Genomic DNA, 14,599 nt, shown 5'->3' with positions numbered 1-14,599 from the left:
CGAAAGAAAATTGAAGAACCGCATTATAGTTGAACACTGGCAGTACGTACGTAATTGAGTCCCAAAGAAAAACGTAAAAAACAAACAAACACAACAACAACAATAAACCTACGTCGCCTTCTTAATGTGGTAACCCAATTTGACAATGTTAATATAAACTATAGAGCACAAGGACGGGTGCCTCCTAAACAAAGAGTATACGTTAGAAGTGAAGGGAATAAAACTGTTAATTAAGACCTAGGAATTAAAGCACGGAGAAAAAAAAACATATAAATTACCAACATTAATTCAGAAAAATAAAACAAGTGGAGTAGAAACAATGTAACTACAACAAAATGAATAGAAGAAATGTCTCAGCTATGAAATTAATAGTGGCCCGGCATGGCCAAGCGTGTGTTAAGGCGTTCGATTCGTAATCCGAGGGTCGCGGGTTCGCGTCCCGGTCGCACCAAACATGCTCGCCCTTTCAGCCGTGGGGCCGTTATAATGTAAAGATCAATCCCACTATTCGTTGGTAAAAGAGTAGCCCAAGAGTTGGCGGTGGGTGGTGATGACTAGCTGCCTTCCCTCTAGTCTTACGCTGCTAAATTAGGGACGGCTATCACAGATAGCCCTTGTGTAGCTTTGCGCAAAATTAAACAAAATACAAAACAAGGAAATTAATAAATATAAAAAACGACCAGAAAAAACGAGGAGAAACAAGACAACTAGTAACTCAAAAGACAATAAACAAAAGGAGAGAATACAAATGTCGGTATATGCACGTTAAAAATATCAGTTGTTTGATGAACACAAAATAAAATACTGCTTTAGGAAAATTAATGCATTGGAGATAGCGCAGTACCACTAGGCCCCTGAAGTAAATATTGAGTTTCTAGTTTCTTTCGCTACTAATTGAACCATCTCACCATAAATAAAGAGAGTACGTGATACGAGAGAGAGGTTGGGTTTCCTTGGTATTAATTACGTGTAGCGAAATGTTACTCAGAGTGACTTCTTTTAATAGAGAACAAAGGACTGAGTGAGAACTGAAGATGATTTCTTGGTTGTTTGTTTGAGTATATCATTAGGTTACTCAGATACAATAATATCAGTAGGTACTAAATGCTGTTTTCTTTTTTACCGCTTCTCGACAAGTCACGTGTCAAAGGGCATGGCATCGTGTTTATTGACTTGCATTCGAATTGTTGACTATAATTTAAAGTTTAATATTATGTAAGAGTTAATTTGTTTAAAGCTAAAACTAGATATTAACTACGTTGTAGGTCTTATTAGACGAATGCTTTTTGGAGCTGCTACATAACAACTATCCTAACCAAAGACGAGTGATAACCATGGTAGCAAAAGTGGGAGAGAAAGTGGTAACAAATAGTGTAAAAGAGTAATGATGAGACAGTGAACCATGATCCTGGTAAAGAAATCAAGAGAAAACCATGATATTTACCACGGAGGACAATAATGGCGACAAAGGTACGTGACAACTGCAGTAACAAAGTCAAAGGGAAACATGGTAGCCACAGTGTAATTTTGATAACTGTGGTAGCGAAACGAAGAGAAAACCACGATAAAAGCTGTGGAAAATAATGAAATTAAGCCAGCTTCATTAAACAGATTCAATGATTTCATTACTTGTCCAAAAGCGAGGACCCGATAAACTGTCCGTTTACAGTAAGGTGTGACTGTGTAATATTGACAAACCAGATATTAGTAGTTGTACTGCCATTTAGCCAGTTACACGTATTCAGGTAAGTATTACAGTGGTACTACTTGGTTCGATACTCAAACCTTGGTCTATCTCATATCTGTCATATATATATATATAATTATTAGTGTACCTTAAAATGGTGTAATAATAAAGAGATGTACAGGTTAATTTGTTATTTCTAAACCAAACATTTAAACAGTTCCAAGCATAACAAAGCAATACAGTCCTTTCACCTGTATCAACAAAATAAATAAATTGAATTTTCATACGTCCTGGTTAAAATTTAAATCAAAAATTGAGGATTTTTTAAAATTTCCATTACTGACCACAATCTAAACTGTTCAACATCTAGTTACGGAGTTTTCATTTAGCTCAGTTAAGCTCATCAAATGGAGAATGTGTTTTCGTTAATAACCACAAACTAGAGATGGCTGTGTATTTAAATCATGTAATACAAGTAGTTGTGTCCTACTCATAGAGATGGCTGTGTATTTAAATCATGTAATACAAGTAGTTGTGTCCTACTGATAGAGATGGCTGTGTATTTAAATCATGTAATACAAGTAGTTGTGTCCAACTCAATTTAATGCGAGCATTAAACAAGTCCTGACAAAAAGAAAACACACACTTTAACTTATAAGATATTACGGTGCGAACTGCGTATCATAAAATATGAATCGAATATTCACCATGTCTCAAGCCGCCGAGCCAACGAACAGTAAGAGTTTATTGATTATTTGAGACCTTATATCTTTTTAAAATACCATGAGTTGGGTTTTCGAAATAAAAGCAAAAGGTTTAAAACACTGGTTCAATTTGAATCTTTATTCGAAATGCAACTGTTCCATTAAAAAGCTAAACCCTTCACTTCTACATAAATCAATAAGTAACTGATATTTTTCTTCTTCTGTATCATAGACTCGGCGTCTGGGACGTGCAGCTTGAAACGAAGGAGATAGTTCCTTATGATTAAAGTTTAATGTCCAAAACTTTATTCATAAGCATTTTTATTGTTCTCTTCATACGTACGTTAACGTGTGATTAAACAACAAAAACCGTACTGTGATTACACAGCTAAGTTCTTTATTTAATGTGTAACATCAGTCAGCTATGACAGATTTTTAATACATAGCTGAAGCGTGTGTGTGTGTGTGTATATTTGTAAAAAAAAACGTACCATCAATCTTGCTTTCTCCTCAGCAGTTCGTTTCCAGCGCTACAATTTGGTGTGATCTTTGTTATGAGTGCAATTTTGTGATTAGAGACAACTCAATGTTTTTATTCTTTACATAGCTGAAGCGTGTGTGTGTGTGTGTATATTTGTAAAAAAAAACGTACCATCAATCTTGCTTTCTCCTCAGCAGTTCGTTTCCAGCTTAAAACGCTACAATTTGGTGTTCGATCTTTGTTATGAGTGCAATTTTGTGATTAGAGACAACTCAATGTTTTTATTCTTTAACCCGTAACAGTTTTTAATTTTAAAGGTTTCATGTCCAGTAATAAGCAAAATAAGTTTAAAACAAATTCATCTTGCTATACGAGTGATGTATAAAAGAGTATACATAATTCTGTGTATGTTACAGCTCCTATCTCTTTCCAGATCTTACTTCTGGGAATTAAAATAATTCTATCTCTCCTACTCAGTCCAGTATGTACAGCATGTAAGCTAGATAAAACACTAATTTAATATATATTACAGTAATATGTGAGTATGAAGAACAAGAGCCAAAGGTTCTCAAGACACTGAAACAGAAACAGAAAAATAAGAAACAAAAGAGCTAACAGACTGTTATATCTTTTAAGCCGGTCTGGAAATGTCTTTCGAAATAAAGTAAAAATATCGAGTTCGAATTTAATACATTTGAAATGTAACTAATCCATGAGAAAGGTAACTCGTTTCTTCTGTATTATACAATTAAATTAGTGGTTTTTCATTACAAACTAGACAAGATGAACGTGTTTTAAAAAACCGACTAGCTCCCTGAGGATAAAAGGTTGGTATCCTCCATTGGTAAAAGTATATTATTACATATATTTATACACCCAAGAACTGGTTACATGATCCATGTATTATTTGAATTTTATGTTATTCTGTTATCAGAAATAAATTGAACGAACTAATTCATATTCAAGATTTTGAATTGTATTTGTTTATGGAATTAAACAGCGCGAGCAACTAAAATTTGTTCACTGAGAATCACGTGATCACGCTACGACTAGGTACACTGGGTTATATTCGGCTAACTGCACTATGTGTCACGCTGCGTCTAGGTACACTGTCACATTTGGCTAATTGCACTGTGCGTCACGCTACGTCTGGTACACTATGTGTTACATTTGACAAATTGCGCTATGTGTTACACTACATCTAAGTACACTGTGTCATATTCGTCTAAAAGGGCAATTTGTTACTAATCTACGTAAACTGTGTGTGGAACAAACTATGTTTAAATACATTACGTGTCACTTTCATCTAAGTACATTGGGTGTTACACAGTCTAAATTCATTGTAAGTCACGTTTAATTACGTACACTATATGTCATGCTATGTCCAAATATACTTTACGTATACGAAGAGATAACAATATCATCTTACATATGTAGAAACTGATATTAACGACTGATCAAAAAGACGTACATACACAGACTAGAACTAATATATATATCCACTATTAAGTGTACCTACTTAAATATAAGTATAAAATTATTCTACTTGTAATGATCGAACTACGTTAATAATAATTATAAACTATATTAGTTATTAGCAGACGTATCCGGTTTGCTTGAGTAAAAATATAAAAACTACAGCAAAACAATAATAAGTACAAAAACATATTTATTTCAAAACTTTTGTTTTCATGAAAACATAGCATACACACACACACACAACTCTAATACTAAACATGAAATAACTATCTCCGAAGGAAGATGACCTCAGGCACACATTCAGCTCATCAACTTTGGTTCCTCGAGACAAAACATGTCGGAAATCACCAATCAAGAGAAACGTTCCACCTTCCATAATCCTAAAAGTACCCCGAAGATCCTGTAAAGTTGTGTTGACTGCCTTGAATGTTCCCTTCTAGGTCATTGTACATTTATTCCACATTATTAATTCATAATAAACCATTGCACAAGGGAAGTCCCCTTTCAAATGTTGCAAATAGGGGACTCTTGTTGTAATAGACAAAATGGAAACTTAAACGTGGAATGGGTGGAGTGGCTAAAATTCATGATGATGTCACAGCTGAAGCATTTTTTCCTCTGACGAACCTTAACCAGGAGCATTTTGAGAACAAATGTCTCTTCAGTTCCGCTAGATGCATCAAGGAGAAACATACCTCCAATTTTAGACTCAATGGTTTCCAGGATTTTTGTGTAGGCCTCTCTCTGTTCAAACATTAGTTTTGGCGAATTTTTCTTAATAAGGTCAAGAAGTTCCAAAACATCATAGGATATTTTACCCAAGATCTGTTGGGCTAGGGCATGCTGGTTGTCCCAAAAGGGTTTAGTAGTCTCATTGACTTGAGGTCTTTCTTATCAATGGAAATACGTTTTTCTGCAGTGAGAATGAGGGCCTGGTTAAAGACGATATGAGAAACGTTCACTTTGAGATTGGGATTTTGGGAAACATGAAGAATGATGCAGAAGAGCGATATCAGTTAAGAAGAGGATCAAGTAAAAGCAGCCTCAGTCATGGCTTCATCAAAATTTTTTGCCACTTTAGCACAATTCAAAAATTTCCATAAGGGTGGTATTTTTAGGAGACAAGAGCTGTTCTTGAGCAAATTTTCTTCGGTGAAGTAGATGCGTTGACCGTATTCGAAATGAATTACCAATGGATCACAGTGGGGTAAATTTCATGGATAGAGAAGCCAAGAATTCTCCAAATGGCCTCATTGGTGTTGATGTATCTTCCCATAATATAAGCTGAACTTTATCCACAGTTTTCCTCTCTCTTATCAAGGCAAAAAGCAATGTCAGACCCTTTGTTGATATATTTGCAAACATATCTCGTGGATTTCACAGAATTGAAGAATTCCACATTGATGTGGGCCTCAAAGAACTTGCACAGAAGAGGGCAGTAAGGAATGATCAACCGATTGCCAACCTTCAGTTTAGAGTTAGTACCAAGTCTTAGCATTGTTTTTAAACCACTATATTCAGATTTTCTGAATTCCTTGCAACAAGTTTGCGAGATACTTCTTGGTGCACTTGCAATCTTGAATATGGGGCGAATTTTTATTGAACCTCCCTAAACAGACAATAGAACGTTTGCTTGCAGACCACATCAAATAGTCTATGGTCTTTCTAAAGGTCAGTCAGCTCAGTACCGATAAATGGGTCAATCTCACTCACATGAATCTCTTTCCCCAACCGTACCAAGATGTGGACATATGGAAGGCCATGTTTCTGCTACTAATGATGTACAAGTTGCATATTGTCTTCCCAAAGACACTAACTATAATTTTTTATATCAATCAGCCTCATCAGTTCATTAATTTTGGCAATGATGTCTTATCTTTCTGTTGGCTTTTGAATTTGATAAAGCTACTTGAAACTTCTTCTATTTTGGATTGCAAGTGAAAGTGATAAATAGATCGGGCATGTCATATTGTCTGACACAGATCATCACATCTTGAGTCCTCTAATGCAGTTATATCGATCCACCTCCATTGACACTGACAACATATATGAGATGAACATACAGTTCCACGTGCAGGCATTTTGATCGAGTTGAATGTGAAGAAGGCGTTCACCCTCAGTTATGGTGGACTCATGTACAACATACTGGTGAATAAGGTTGGCACACCTTAAAATGACCATGAAGAAATAAAGTCTTTTGAAGAGACGCTTTTGTAAGGATAACCATTGATTGTCGCTTTGATTATTTTAGGAATCTGTAAGTATCCATCTTGACCTTGCCACAGAATCATGGGATATTGTAGAACACCATAGGATTTATTTGTCTCAGGAATTCGTTTGATGATGTTGTCTTGTTATCGAATAGCAATGCCTCTCTTACCATATTCTTCACCAACCGGGACTGGTATGGCCCGGTAGTTAGAGCGATCGACTCGTAATTTGAGATATACGGAATCGAATCCATGTCACACCAAATATGCTCGCACTTTCAGCCGTTGGGGCGTTATAATGTTATGGTCTATTCCATTAGTCGTTGGTAAAAGAGTAACCCATAAGTTGTTAGTGGGTGGTGATAAGCGGCTGCATCTCTTCTAGTCTTACACTGATAAATAAAGGATGGTTAGCGCAGATAGCCTTCGTGTAGTATTACGCGAAAATTGAAAACCAACAAATCTTTACCCACATAAAATATCAACCTCATCACAGGTTGGGACATTGAATTTCCGTAAATGCTTCTTCTAGGGACCTTGTCTGCACTGATTATAACTCAATAATCATTGGAGGTGACATATTGAGTTGAATGTTTGAAAGTTGGTGTGACATCCCTTGAAGAAAAAGGCCAACATCTCGCTAGACACAAGGAATAATGCTGCATCGATGATTCCCTTGCTGATCTTCATTTCTAATGAAGTAAACCTGGAGAGGCTTGGGCTCTTCGCGCCAGGTAGCGACTGAATGGATCTGATTCAATGATAGACTTGACTTTGAACGTTGAAGATGGCCATAAATCTTGGCTCCATTCTCTCCTGTGATGCACGAAAAGAAGTTATTTGAAAGCAAGGATTGTACCTCCTGATGATGGCCAGCAAGTGCTTTGAATAAGGGTTTCTCTTTAACCAGGTACTAAGGATTTCAATGACACAGGAGGGGTCTCCAGAAGGCTAAGCTTGACTTTTACATCACAACAGCACATTTCCTTGGATTCTCCTCTCCACTTTTTAGCATCAAAGTTTTGGCAAGATACTCATATAGAGCTTGAGAAGCTATGTTCCAGACAGAGTTTTGTTTCTTAGTATTTGCAGTAGCAGGGTCTTTGTCTTGTCACTGGTGTTTTCTTTTTGGGATGGTGTGTTTTCAGCCCTTGCACTGTAGTAGAGATTCAGTTTTTGAATTGTCGATGTTCCTTTTTCTCAGATGTCTCCTGAGCCCTCGGGGAATTCCTCGATTCTTTGTTGTTGAGACTCTCGCTGCTCCATTGTCTGATTTGCTCATCGCAATGTTATTCTTTTTCTAAATTTCTTGGGCTTGGAGAGGCTGGACTGCTTACGTTTCAGCATTTTTTGGGTGATCTGTAGGGAACACAAATGAAAAAAGTCCAATGTGTGAAGTAAAACGTTATACATATGGTTTTGAAATGAAAACGACAGTTTTATTAGTCAAAGAAATAAGGACGTAGTTCTTCCTATGTGAAAATGTGTACTTTGAGGCTTGGTTATGATATGATTATGACTGACTTTGGTCGAAAGCCATGCACAGTAACGTCTTTGAGGATCACACTATAGCACGTCTTTACCCTAAGGAAGTGAGCTTTCATCCTACAACCTTTGCGTTTCCTATGTGCAAAAACAACAACAACAAAAAAGGTCATTTTGCGCACACACAAATCTGCACTTCACTGCCTAAAATCAAACAACTCTTATTCACCAGAAAATCAAATCTAGTCCATGTGTCAACTTTGTAGGCAATTGGCCCAGTAGCTTGGATGTGATTGGAGATTCACACACACACACAAACAGACCGATAAAACAGAAAATGGTTTTTATTTTTGACATAATGACCAAAATACATTGTTTAATAATCGGGGTACCCTCGCTATTAACGACATTCTTGGCCATTAATACCTCACAAAGTTCGACTAATCCAGAATGTGTAGATTATCCAAAATTCATATGCAACGTTAATTATGCAGAATAATCATTTTAATAAAATAATAAACATAAAATTAAACTAGAAACTACAATAAAATAAAATAGATATATCTCAGCCAATAGTCTAATTTCGCACTGTAGTCAAAACTACACTTAGCTCGATCATCTCAGTAAATTTAGATTAGTTCTAAACCCATAATCTAACAACGTGAGATAATCTTTATGATACAAATAAAATAATAATAAAACTGAAATTTGTGCTGGGCATAAAAAACACTGTAGTAAAACACATTAGAAATGTTATTAGAAATAATAATAATTATAAAATAACATAGATATCTGCATATTGTGTGGTTTGTTTAGACCATTATCATATTGTGGTGACACTAGTATTTGATATTTCAAATCAGAGCAAGCTCTATATTTACAGCGAAACTCAACCCAGTAATGAGTACAGCTAATTGTATTGTGTTAAGATCAGAGTTATAAGAAACCATTGTTTTACTAGTTGTATACTCTCGTTTTTGTTCATATTTTCGAGCTCAGAGTTATGACTGGACCTTCACTTTAGTAGATCTACATTATTCCCAAGTCCATATACAAAGTGAACGAAATGAAATGATCTTTATCGTAATAATAATAACAATAGTGTAAACTTAATAATGAAAACTATTTATTAAATATTTATACTAACTAATACTGTTAATGGAAGTTGATTAAAAAACGGTAGGATATTACTAACTGATACATAAATGAGCCCCACTACCCTGTAATCTGACTCTCCATGCCCTTGAATCTTTAAAATAAAAGAGTCACCCACTAACAAATAGTGTCTTTACTCCAAGAGTATACCAAGTATGCTAAGGTACTAGAAGACCAAGCTACGTATTTATACGTACATAAAAACGTACGTACACACACTGCTGGCCAAAATCTTAAGGCCAACGAACATAAAGAAAAAATATGCATTTTCCGTTGTTAGACTCAACCACTTATTTGAACAGAGCTTCGAAAGATGAAAATAAGAAAAGGGAAAATAAAAGTAAAAAACGTTTTAGCATTTAATAGGGAAAATATGAACACTATGAAATTAGCCTAAATATTAGCTGGTCAAAAGTTTAAGACCATACCAAAGAGAAGTTCTAAAAAGGGTAGAAAATGCCCAACAAGAGGTCTCAGTAGTGAGTTGCAGGGCCGTCATTGCGAATAACTTCAAACATTCGCTTTGGCATGGTCGATATAAGCGTTTGCAGAAGTCTGGCTGGAATGTTATTCCAAGTTGTGAAGATGGCTTCACGAAGATTATGCACTGTTTGGAATTGACGTCCATTTTTTTAGACTTCCCATGCCATCCATCCCTGAACATTTTTAATTGGGTTTAGTTCGAGCAAACATGCTGGATGGTCCAAAAAATCACGTTATTCGCCATGAAAAACTCCTTTGTCCTTCAAGCATTGTGGATTGCAGCGTCGTCCAGCTGAAAGATCCAGTCATTTCCACACAAGCGAGGGCCTTCAGTCAATAAGAATGCTCTCTCCAACATACCAATATAGGCAGCTGCTGTTTGACGCCCCTGTATAACCTGAAGCTCCATTGTTCCATGGAAGGAAAAAGCACCCCAGATCATGATTGAACCTCCTTCACTGTGTCGTGTAGAAAATGCCTCCGGGGGGATATCCTTATCGTGCCAGTAACGTTGGAAGCCATCTTGACCATCCAAGTTAATATTTTTCTCATCATAGAACAAAACCTTTGTCCACGTTTCTACGTCCCATGTTTGGTGCTTCTCAGCAAAGTTTAACCGAGCTGTTTCGTTGTGTGGAAGGAGTCGTGGCCTTTGAAGACATTTACAGTTTTAAAGCGTTTCTCTCGTAGATGCTGTGTTATTTTTCTTGAGCTGCATTCTGCGTCCGTAAGGACCTTAATCTGGTTCAACGATCGACTGGTGTCTTGCCGGATAACCCGTCGAATCCTCCTGCTCAATGCCTACGAAATTTTCTTGAGCCGACCACTTGAAATTCTCGTTCCGTATCCCTCAGGGTCTTTTAAGAAATTTGCAACAGCTGTTTTACTACACCCAATCTCACCAGCGATGGCACGTTGAGAGAGATCTTGCTTTTGCAGCTCGACAATTCTGCCACGTTAAAACTCTGTCAATATTTTAGCCTTTGCCATGTTTTTACCCAATGTAACACAGGAGATGTCAGTGGGAGATGTTGACAACGCTAATGCTTGAACAGAAATGACTAAATTTTATTACGTGTTTACCGATTAACGCTTCGTTTCAGTATGGTCTTAAACTTTTGACCAGCTAGTATTCAGGCTAATTTCATAGTGTTCACATTTTCCCTATGAAATGCTAAAAAAGTTTTTAATTTTTATTTTCCCTTTTCTTATTTTCATCTTTCGAAATTCTACTCAAATAAGTGGTTGAGTTTAACAACGCAAAATGCATATTTTTTCTTTATGTTCTTTGGCCTTAAGATTTTGGCCAACAGCGTATAAGTGAAAGACTGAAGTATACTGGGACCAGTCTGTGAGTACTAGAAGTAAACAAGATCAACTTATTACAGAAATATCAGTAATAGTAATACGACCAAGGTTGTTTTAAGTACACCAAGATATCGTTGAATCCAGATATGTATATATCTATATACATATTAAATGCATACGAGGCCTCTCTTAGAGTGCCAAACAAAAGAGATGGCGCATTAGTGCAGTGATCTGTGTGGAGCTGCGTAAGTTAATATACATGTTTTCCTTCTTAGCTCGTTGGACGATGCAATCTCAATAAACTGGGTTATGTATAAGGGCTGAACAAAATCACAGCTAGTTTGTTGTCACGTGTCGTTTTTTTGTCTCCATTAAAAATACTTGTAGAAGCATCACTTTTAAGGAATTTTCCTTCCGAGTGGCAGCAGGATAAATACGAATAGAGGGCGAAGAATGAAACTGATTGTGATATAAAATACCTAAGTTTGACGGTGAAATTCACACAATTTGGAAATCAATCATTCACTTCAGAAATAACAATTGTAAGAAATTCTGAACACGTGAAAAGCACAGAAATTCGATTATTATACAAACATAACAACAAAATTGATTTACCTATCGGAATAATCAAAGAAAGGGTATATAATATTACAAAATTAGAGAAATATATGGCTGACAAGAGGCAATTTAACTACTTAAGCACTTGGTCTAAACGACTCAATACCTTATGCAACATAAACAAAAATCTTTGTTTTGATAGAAAGAACTTCACTAGTTGAAGTTCAGTTTGTTTGTATCATTGGAGTAAGTACAGAAGTGTCTCCAGTTTTTGATCTACGTTCGTTTTAGTTTTAGATAAATATTGTAATTAGCTTTACTTTGTAACCCTCAACTATCACATTAACTATAGTTGTTAGTTTTGGTTTATTACTATCGTTAACTTCAGTTAAATATTGTTACCATTTTTAATTCGTCACTCTCTTTATTAGTTTTTGATTTAATTATATGATTTAGTTAGCTATTTTACGTAACGTTTAGACGAACAGTGCCAGTAGTTTCAATTTGATCTCCATAGCTTCAGTTCAACAAAATTATTAGGTTTCATTTCGTATATACTCGACTTAGGTTCATGCATAAAAAAGTAGCTTCAGTTTAACAAAACTGTGATATTTTATTTGGCAGATATTTAACTTAGCTTTAGTTTAACAGAATTGTAAGGTTTCATTTCATAGGTAGTCTACTTAGCCTCAGTTTTACAATATTGTAAGGTTTCATGTAGAAGGTACTCCATTTACCATTACTTTAACAGCATTCTTAGAACTTAGTTGGTAGGTATTCTAGTAGCTTCAGTTTAACAACACTGTTAGGTTTTATTTGGAAGGTATTCCACTTAACATAACTTCACAAAAAGTTTTAGGTTTCATTTGGTAGGTACTCCACTTAGTTTCAGTTCAACAACATTGTTAGGGTTCATTTGGTGGTACTTGATTTAGCTTCAGTTTTACAAATTGTTAGGTTTTATTTAGTAGGAATTTCACTTAGCTTCAGTTCAACAACGTTATTACGTCTTATTTGGTAGGTACTCCACTTAATTTCAGTTTAACAATATCTTAGGGTTCATTTGGTAGGCACTCCAATTAGCTTCAGTAAAACACTATTGGTAGGTTTCACTTGGATGGCACCTCACATACCTTCAGTTCAACAAAATTGTTATGTTTCATTTGGTAGGTACTCCACTTAGTTTCACTTCACCAAAATTCTTGTTTCATTTAAAAGGTACTCCATTTAGCTTCACTTTAATAACATTGTTAGGGCTCAACTGGTAAGTACTCCACTTAGTCTCAGTTTAACAACATTCTTAGGTTTTGTTTGGATGACATTCCAATTTGTTTCAATTTGATAACATGGTTAGGCTTCATATATTTCGTTTTGTAGGTACTCCACTTAGCTTCTCTTCATCCACATTGTTAGGTTCATTTGGTAGGTACTCTACTTAGCTTCAGTTTAACAACATTGTTAGGTTTTATTTGGTTGGTACTAAACTTAGCTTCAGTTTAACAATTTGTTAGGTTTCATTTGGTAGATACAGAACTAAGCTTCACTTCACCAAAATTCTTGTGTTTCATTTGGAAGATGCTCCATTTAGCTTCACTTTAACAACATTGTTAGGGCTCAATTTGTAGGTAATTCACTTAGCCCCAGTTTAACAACATTGTTAGAATTCATTTGATAGGTACTCTAGTTAGCTTTAGTTCAACAACATTGTTATGTTTTATTTGGTAGGTACTAAACTTAGATTCAGTTTAACAACATTCTTAAGTTTCATATGATAGCTATTGAACGTACGTTTACTTTAACAACATTGTTAGGTTTATTTTGGTAGGTACTCTACTTGGATTAAGTTCAACATTATTGTTAGGATTCATTTGGAAGGTACTTCACTTAGCTAGCTTCGGTTTAACAACATTGCTAATTTTCTCTTGGTAGGTACTCTTCTCAGGTTTAGTTTAAAAAATTATTAGGTTTTCTTTGGTAGATACTTAACTTACCTTCAGTTTAACAAAATTTTAGGTTTCATACTGTAGTTACTCGACTTAGGTAGAGTTTAAGAACATTGTTAGGCTTTACTTGGTAGGAACTAAACATAGCTTCAGTTTAAGAAACTTGTTAGGTTTCATTTGGTACGTGCTCACTCCACTTATATTCACTTCACCAAAATTCTTAACGTTGATTTTGTAGGTATCCCCACTTAGCTTCAGTTTAAAAAAATTGTTAGGTTTTATTTATTAGGTACTCAACTTAGCTTTAGTTCAACAAAATTGTTAGGTTTTATTTATTAGGTACTCCACTTAGCCTCAGTTGAACAACGTTGTTAGGTACTCTACTCAGTTTAACTTTACCAAAATTGAGAGGTTTCATTTTGTAGGTACTCCACTTAGCTCTGGTTAAAACCACTGTTAGGTTTCTATTGGTTATTACTCCTCTTAGCTACATTTTATCAACAGTGTTAGGTTCTTTTTGACAAGTAATCCACTTATATAGTTTGACAACATTATATGGTTTTATTTGGTAGATACTCTACTTAGCTTCAGTTTAACAACATTGTTGGGTTTCGTATAGTAGGTACTCAGCTTCGGTTTAACAACATTGTTAGGTTTCATTTGGTAGGCACTCCAATTAGCTTCACTTCACCAAAATTGTTATGTTTCATTTGGTAGGTACTACTCCTAGGTTCAGTTTAACAAAATTTTTAGGTTTCATTTGGTAGGTACTTACCCTTCTTAGAAACACTTCACCAAAATGCTTAACTTTAATTTGGTAGGTACTCCATTAAGTTTCAGTTTAACAATATTGTTAGTTTTTATTTGGTAGATACTCCGCTTAGCTTCAGTTTAACGAAAGTTTTAGGTTTTATTTGGTAGGTACTTAGCTACAGGTTAACAACATTGTAAGGTTTTATTTGTTAGATACTGCAGTTAGCTTCAGTTTAACAACGTTGTTAGGTTTCATTTGGTAGATACTCTACTTAGCTTCAGTTTAACAATAATATTAAGTTTTATTTCGTGGGTACTCCACATAGCTTACGTTCAACAACAGTGTTAGGTTT

This window comes from Tachypleus tridentatus, chromosome 8, assembly GCF_004210375.1.
Source record: "Tachypleus tridentatus isolate NWPU-2018 chromosome 8, ASM421037v1, whole genome shotgun sequence".
Classification (NCBI taxonomy): Eukaryota; Metazoa; Arthropoda; class Merostomata; order Xiphosura; family Limulidae; genus Tachypleus; species Tachypleus tridentatus.
This window is presented reverse-complemented; position numbering follows the sequence as displayed.